General features: G+C 36.6%; 1 pseudogene; it reads right to left on the bottom strand.

Annotated features, from left to right (window-relative positions):
* Positions 1 to 5,971: 5,971 nt before the first annotated feature.
* On the bottom strand, positions 5,972 to 8,018 carry LOC112835470 (nucleolin pseudogene; annotated as a pseudogene).
* Positions 8,019 to 8,785: the final 767 nt, after the last annotated feature.

Raw genomic sequence — 8,785 nt, 5'->3', positions numbered from 1 at the left:
TGATTTTTCAAAAGAGAATGGAAATCCACATTTTTAATATAAAATATTCTGACTTTACATGTTTATTGTAATGACTGTAAAACTATGTTTAGGTTTAAAAATCACTTCTACCCACGTTATTCAGCTAGTGTGCCTTCTCTCCTCCCCCCCACACACCCCCCCTCCAAATTGGTGATCTCTGCTCAAAGGACTAAAATTAAGCAAATTTTTTTTAAATCTTCCTTTGTAAAGGCTGCCTGATATACTAGAAAGGATAGTCAACTAGGACTGTACCATTGCCCCTGATTAGTGAATTACCTGTTAGGTCCTAGAGGTATGACCATGAAACTTAGGGCCTCCATTTAAATGCTTGGTAGATTGGACAGTTTGTGTCTCAGTTTCCTTTCAACTTCAACATTTCTAGCATTTCAGCAAGATGAGGAAGAGAAGTTAAAGTTCACATCATCCAGCTCCCCATCCAATGATTGAAGTATGTTTACAGGGTCTATTTGAAATTTGAAGGAATGTTACTCCTAGTTTTTGCTATATTTGTCAACATGGTGTAAAGTATCTGAATTTATGAAAATATCAAGGAATAAGGCATTTAATAATTTGAACTAAGGAGTTTACTTGCCTATAACTACTTAAAATGAATAAAATAATGAATTAACTTCATAAAAATATGGAGATTGTTGGAACCATAACTTGTCATTTTATTAGAATTAATTTTTGCCCTGGAAAATTATTTAAAAATCATGTATAACTTCAATAAACATTGCTGGGTTCCAAGCATTAATATATAAAATTTCTCATCCCTCAGATACACTAGGAGGCACTGAAACAGAATAATTTTAGTTATCATTTATAAGAAATTTACTTTTTAATATTTTTATGCTTGCTTCCTAAGAATTAGAGCAATTACCAAGGTCATTGGATATCTCAGTGAAGCCAACTCCTACAGACATTGTGATATGAGGATCTCTTTTTATAGTCAAAGGCATAATGATCATCCACTAAACAAGAACAACAATAGTGCCTTATACTTACAAAGCATTTTTTCAGTTTGCAAAGTGCTTTCATGCATTGAGTTGAATCCTCACTACTATATCAGGGGATATTTATGGCAATAATTATTATGTTCATAAGGCATATAAAGAAACTTGAGCTCAGAGAGCCTTTGGTCATCTAAATAGTGCTGTCTTAGCACTGTCTAATGAAACTTTGTGCAATAATCAAAATTTTTTATGAACTATCCATACGGTAGCCACTAAGGATATGTGGCTATTGGGCACTTGAAGTGTGGTTAGTGAGAATAAGAAACTAATTTTTTATTTTACTTAATTTTAATTAATTTATATTTAAAGTGTCATATGTGGTTAATGGCTTCTCTATTAGACAATGAAGATCTAGAAATTACATACTCATTTTCTTACTAATCTATCTTTTTTTATTTTCACTTTGCATTAAGTCTTCTAATCTGGCCCATACTCGGCTTGAAATGTCTTTCATATCTCTCCTTACTTACCATTCTAATTTCTAATAACTGATTCAGATCACTGGACACACGAACACTGTAACAGCCTGCAAGGTGATCTCCATTACTCATGTCCCTTCCCAACTTACTGTGAAAGTCTTCAAAAAAGAAGCCATACTCAGAAGACATGAGCAGATATTTCTCCAGAGAAGGCATACAGACGGCCAACAGACACATGAAAAGAGGCTCAACATCACTCATCATCAGGGAAATGCAAATCAAAACCACAATGAGATATCATCTCATACTGGTCAGAATGGCTATCAAAAAGACAAGAAGTAACAAGTGTTGGCAAGGATGTGGAGGAAAAGGGACACTTGTGCACTGTTCGTGGGAATGCAAACTGGTGCAGCCACTGTGGAAAACAATATGGAGGTTCCTGAAAAAATTTAAAGTAGAATGACCGTATGATCAAGTAATTCCCGTACTGGGTATTTACCCAAACAATACGGAAACACTAATTTGAAAACATATTTGCACCCCTGTGTTTATAGCAGTATTATTTACAATAGCCAAATTATGGAAGTCACCCAAGTATCTATCCATAGATAAATGGATAAAGAAGATGTGGTATGTATATAGAGAGAATGGAATATTATTCAGCCATAAAAATGAATGAACTCTTTCCATTTGCAACAGCAGAGATGGATCTACAAGGTATTATATAAAGTGAAATAAGTCAGAGAAAGACATATACCATATGATTTCACTCACATGTGGAATATAGGAAACAAAACAAATGAACAAAGAAAAAAAGATTTAAAAAAAAAAAAAACCCAGACTCTTAAACATAGGGGGAAAACTGGTAGTTACCAGATGGGAGGTGGGTGGGGGATGGGTGAAGTAGGTGAAGGGGGCTAAGAGTACACGTACTGTAATGAGCACTGAGTAATGGATAGAAGTGTTGAGTCACTATATTATATGCCTGAAACTGCTTTAACACAGGATGTTAATTATGCTGGAATTAAAATTTAAAAAAAAGAAAGAAGCCATACTTCTAACAGCTATCTTTGGCCACAGTAATGCTGCATAACAAATAATATATCAACAAATTTAAACTGTAAGCATGTATTTAGCTCACCAGTCTGCAGACCACCTGAGGATTTGGCCACCATAAACTGGCTGGAGATGGGTTCATTCATGGGTTTACAGCCAGCTTGGGGATGCTGATCTTAGCTTGGCTCAGCTGGTGGCAGCTCTGTTCCACTTGTATATCATCTCCCTCTTGGAACCAGTGAGTTTGCAATAGTTTGTTCCAGGGGTGATAACAAGGGTGAACTAGAGCAAACAGAAGCATAAAAGATCCCCTGATGCCTAGGCTTAGAACTGGCACACAATCATTTCCATGTCATTCTATTGGCCAGAAGAAATCATCTACCCAAACATACAATCAGGAAGCAGAGAAATAAACACTGCCCCCAATGTGAAGCCACTGCACGAGTCCCTAGTAAAGGGGCCTGAGGAGGGGTGAAAATGTCATGGCCACCATACTTGTTTATGTCTGTGTATTCCTTGCACTCTCTATTCCTCATGGTAGAAAGACAATATCAGAATGAAAACATTTCAAAATGAAAATAGCATGACCTGAAGATATCAGTTCAGTATTCACAAAGTCATAGTGTATTGTGTATGCTCATTTGTCTCATGATTATAGTACAGTAAGGGGTTATGGAACAGACATGAAGAGTTCAGAATTCATTAATCCATCCTCACACACTACAGTAGCGTCTTTGTCATTCTGCCCCCCGAACGAGTCTCTTTCATAAAGCTAGTTCTAATAAAAAATAAATGTATTTCTTAGGAACTTGAAATCACATATTCTTTGAATGTGGAATGCTCAAATGAATCTCATCCCCTTAGTGATATTGTTTCTTCTCTTTCTCTAAAATATTATTAAACAGCAACATCATATATCATGTAGAGATCAATTTCTTTGGGGGATCTTTTTAAACTCTTGAAAACTTAAATTAGAATAACAAAATATATGAACAGGTCTATATTTACCCTAATAACCAAGTTAAAAATCTCTTTCTGTTCCTTTTTCTCTTGGGGTTATATATCCTTTAAGCTAGAATTTTCAAGCTTAAAGTCTTATTTAAGTATTTTCTCTTTTAACTAGTGTTCTTAGGAGTCTTATTGAACCATTTGTTTATGTATTCGCCATCACATTTTGTCACATCTACTTGAGTGTGAAGGAAAACCTTATGACAGATCTATCAACAAGCAGCTTTTAGCATAAATCTGAAGCATATTTTAAAATTAGTTGCCTACTTAACCATAAACGAAACATGTTTGTGTATGTTAAAAATAATTAACATCCTTAAAAAGAATCTTAAGTTGTGTCTTTATGACAGTTTAGTGAAAACTTAAAGAGTTGAATGCTAAAGAGCTGTCACCACACAGAAACAAGAGAAAAGGGTAGGTGAGAAAATTCTAGCACAGTTATCTAATAAGAGGGCTTGGAAATGGGGTGTTTTATGAAGACTATTTCTCTTGTTAATTGTGTTTCAGAAGAAAACTTGTTTAATTCTTGTTGAAAATCGTGGAAAATTGTATTTGAGTTCTATAAAATAAGTGCAAAATAATTATTCTTTGGTTTAGTTAATTAGGGTTCCCCTTTGTACATTTATTATTCTGGCATAGTAGAATGAAATGATTAATAAAATTATGCTGAAAGAATATTGATATCAAGACATCTTTAGAAATGCTTACTTCTAAAATAAATTATTGAGGGGTGCCTGGGTGGCACAGTAGGTTAAGCATCCATCTCTTGGTTTCAGCTCAGGTTCTAATCTCAGGGTCAGGCTCCACAATCAGTACAGAGTCTGCTTAAGACTCTCTCTCCCTCTGCCACTCAATCCCCCCCCAACTCTCTCTCTCAAAATAAATAAACAAATCTTCAAAAAATAAAATAAAACAAATTATTGAAAAAATATTACATTTTTGTCTTCTTCATCATTCTCTAAAAGTAAAGGAAGAATAATTTAATTTACTAACAACCTGGGTTCTTTCCACTGAAATTTTACCCAAATACAGTTGAATATAAACCAGTTATTTTACCCTGAATGAACTAGAATGAATGACAATAATGGTTTCTTTTATACCTTATTTCAGAAGAGTCCCATAGAACATAATAATTAGTTTCTAGATTCAAAGACATATGAAGTATATCAGCGTTTCAGGCATGAGAGTTGACAGTGTTCCATATGTGATTCAGACAGAATTGGACATGTCTGGAAAAAGTATAAAAAGTGTCTAGCACAATTCCATTTTGTGAGTCTTTTGGGGAAAATAATTAAGACAGGATGAAGTGGGAGTAGTAGAATGGATTGAACCATGGATTAGAGTTGAAATCCCATGGGGCAAGTGTGTGTGTGTGTGTGTGTGTGTGTGTGTGTGTGTGTGTGTACATATTCATGCATATGGATCACAGATTAAACTAGGACTTGCTCATTTGACTTAAAAATTGTTTTCTTTTTTAATCTTCTCTGTTAACTTTTTATAAGTAACATTTCTTTTCATTTGTATGATTTAATTAATGCAGAAAGTTCTGCAATGTGATAGAAATTAAAAAGCAGGAATTCTTACTGAGCTGTGCCAACCCCATTACTGATTATTCTTCAGCCTCCTTGAAGGTGTGTCTCCTTATCCATAACCTACTTTTGAGAGGATTACATGTAACATACTTTAATTACTTCAGACAATTGTTAGATAAATATTAACTGTTTTTGCCATATTTTTCAAGAGACAAGTTTCTTCTGCATTACTGTTTTTGATATAAGAAATTACTCAAATCTTGGCCTCCAAAATAAGGTATGGAATTTGATTTTCTGAGCATTTAGCCAGTGATACCAATGAATTCTATGGCAGAGTTGGTGAAATAGGAAGTGATTCATGATAAAATTGAGCACAAAAGTATAATAAGATCTTACATAGTGAGAAGTTGAAAGAATATCAATAGCATGAAATCATTTTAAGTCACACTAGACAAAACACTAAGTATACTTCTGCTGTGTCATATAAAGAAAGTAAAGGTTTTGGGAAAATTATACCTCCTGCATAAAGCCAATATGTTCCTTACAAAGGGAACTATGAAATCGACTTCAATTAGGTGCCTTCTTTGAGCGGCCATAAATTACCTTGTTCAAAACCACTACAACAGTTATTTCTGTTTAAAAGATGCATTCAACATAGGAAGCAGAGAAAATACTTCCCATATGATTTTTTTTTCAGAGTTTAGGACTTTTAATTTGTCCCAAAGTAGCTGAAGCAAAAATCATGATAAAACATTCTGCTTTCCTTTACAAACCCCATTGCAAAAAACAAAAACAAAACGATTTGTAGGGGAAAAAAATGGTTTTGTACATGGGAAGAAACAATATAAATTCAAAACTTACAGATAAGGATTAGCTCTATCACTCTTCTCTTTTAAAAAATTTATATGAATATCCAGTCAAAACCAACAGGGTATCTCCCTTGAAATGTTATCTATACAAATTTCCAAGTAGACCACAGGACTCTACTATCTTGGAATGTCCTCAAAAGGCTCTGTCATTGATCAGGTAACAGAATAAAAACCCCAGAGTCCTTTTCTTTCAAACAGAAGAGGGAAAGACAGAGGGATGGAAGAAACTATTCAAACTTCGTCTTCTTTCCTTGTGGTTTGTGGTCTCCCCCTCCTCCTCTGCCTCCTCGGAAGTCTCCTCGCCCTCCAAAGCCTCCCCAGCCTCTGCCACCAAATCCATCTCGGCCTCCTCTGCCACCACCTCGGCCTCCAAAGCCACCTCGGCCTCCACCACAACCTCCAAAGCCACCTTCACCCTTAGGCTTGGCCCAGTCCAAAGTAACTTTGTTTCCATCAATTTCACCATCTTCCATGGCCTCCTTGGAAGCTTTGGCATCTTTCTCACTGTTGAAGTCTACAAAACCAAACCATTTGGAAGACCCAGTCTCCCAGTCAGTGACTGCCTTTCCTCGAACAGAGCCATCAAACGACTCCTTTAATGTATCTTCTGTAGTATCCTCAGACAGACCTTTGACAAACAAAGTTTTGGACGGCTGGCTTCTGGCATTAGGTGATCCGCTGGGTCCTTGCAACTCTAGTCTGATTGCTCTGCCCTCAATTTCCCTTTTATTACAGGAATTTAAAGCTTCTTTAGCATCTTCAAATGAAGCAAATTCCATAAATGCATACCCTTTAGATTTGCCATTTTGGTTCTGGGGCACTTTAATAAAAGTTGCCTTCTCAAATACTTCCTGAAGGGTTTCTTCTGTTGCATTGTAAGAGAGGTTGCTTTAAACCAGTGTTTTTGATTCACCACTCCAAGTGCTACTCTTGCCACCTATAGAGTCGTGACTTTGACCCTTCTCTCCGGTGTAGAACAGGGGGATAGCCCGCCTACCTATCTCTGTGCCCTGCTTTTCTTCCAAGGTTTTTTTCTGCATCAGCTTCAGTCTTAAATTCAATATAAGCAATCCCTTTACTCTTTCCATCCTTGCTGACTAATCTGACCTCCTCAGCATCTTCAAATACTTCTTTTAGTTCATCCTGAGTAACTTTGTAAGGCAGATTTTTAGCCAAAAGTGTTCTTGTATCTCGATCTTTCTTACTGTCTTTTCCCTTTCGTTTTTCTAGTTTAATTTCATTGCCAGAGACTTGTAAACCAGTGAGTTCCAAAGCTTTTTCCAGGTCTCCAGCAGATTCAAAATCCACATAGACAAACTTCCTGGACACACCAATTCTGACATCCACAACGACAAGATCATTTTTAGCAAAAAGGTCACTGATGCCCGTTTTTAATTCGGGAACAGATTTGCTCAAGTTCAGGTTTCCAACAAAAAGATTGAATGATGTCGTTGGTTCTGTAGCTTCTACTTTCTGCTTCTTGGCTTCTGGAGCTGCTTTCTGTTTGGCCATTGCCTTCTTTCATTTTCCAGGTGCTTCTTTAACAGGCTCTTCCTCTTCTTCCTCCTCCTCCTCCTCTTCTTCCTCCTCCTCCTCCTCTTCTTCCTCCTCCTGCTCCTCATCTTCCTCCTCCTCCTCCTAGTCCCCCCTTCACTGTCATCATCATCTTCCTCAGCACTGTCTTCCTTCTTGGCATTCTTACCATTCTCTGCTCCCTTGGCTGGGGTGGCTGCTCCTTTCTCACCAGGGGTTGCTACCAGTGCCTTGCCTGGTGTGACCCCCTTCTTGCCAGGTGTTGCTACTGCTTTGGCCCGCACAACGGTCTTTTTGGCTGGTGTAGCCACTGCCTTTTTGCCAGGGATGACAACTGCTTTCTTGGCCAGTGTGGCAACTGTGACTTTTTTTGTTGGGGGAAAACATCACCTTCTTTGCTGGAGTTGTAGTAGCCTTCTTGGCTTTTCTCTGAGGGACGATAACCTCTTCTCCACTGCTATCATCACCTTCATCTCCTGCCATTTCCTCATCTTCACTGTCTTCTTCTACCTCCTTTGGGGGAGGAGCCATTTTCTTGGGGTCACCTTGATTTTTACCAGCTGCCATGTGCCCTCCCCAGACGCCAGGACACACGTGGCCACATATGGTATTTTTAATTAAAAGTTTTTCCAAGTGAAAAATAAACATGCTCTAATTATGGAAAATACAAAAAAGTACTAAATATTTTAAGAAGGAAAAAAAATGTCCCATCAGGCAAACACAATCACTATTAAGACTGTAGCTTTTATGAATTTGGTAGATTTTTCTAACCAGTCTTTTCTTATATAATTATTAAAATATAGTTATTTTCTATGTACATTTTCCCCTTCTTTCCCTTCCTTTGTTCTTTCTCTTTTGCCTTCCTTTCTTCTTTCTCTTCCCTTTCTCCACTTCTTTGTCTCTCTTTTCCAATTTCTTCTTCTTTCACTGACAATTGAGAATTTTGTCAATTAAAAATATTGCTGTGTATCATAAGGTCAGAAACCACACTTGTCTCAGACCTATGTGAAATCACATTTAATAGAAGCCAATTCCAGCTACCAAAGTGTAATTAGAAAGAAAATCGAACCTTTCTTTCAATAGCATTAAAAACAATAAAATACTGAAGAATAAATTTAACGAAGGAAATGAAAGATTTGTACAATAAAAACTATAAGACTTGATGAAAATGTGGAACATTTTTACTATATTAAGTGTAACCTAAGAGTACTATTTAACTATTTAATATCTTCTAACAATCCATGGCCACTATCTAATACCACCTGTGATGAAGGGAAAATTTTAAAAAGGGAAAAGAAAACCAGAATTTGTGGTATGCTTCATAGGGAGCTACT

This window comes from Callorhinus ursinus, unplaced genomic scaffold (assembly GCF_003265705.2).
Source record: "Callorhinus ursinus isolate GAN/ISIS: 27379988/994484 unplaced genomic scaffold, GSC_fseal_2.0 scaffold4, whole genome shotgun sequence".
NCBI lineage: Eukaryota > Metazoa > Chordata > Mammalia > Carnivora > Otariidae > Callorhinus > Callorhinus ursinus.
Note: the sequence above shows the minus strand (reverse complement) of the source record. Positions and strands in the feature narration are given on the sequence as shown.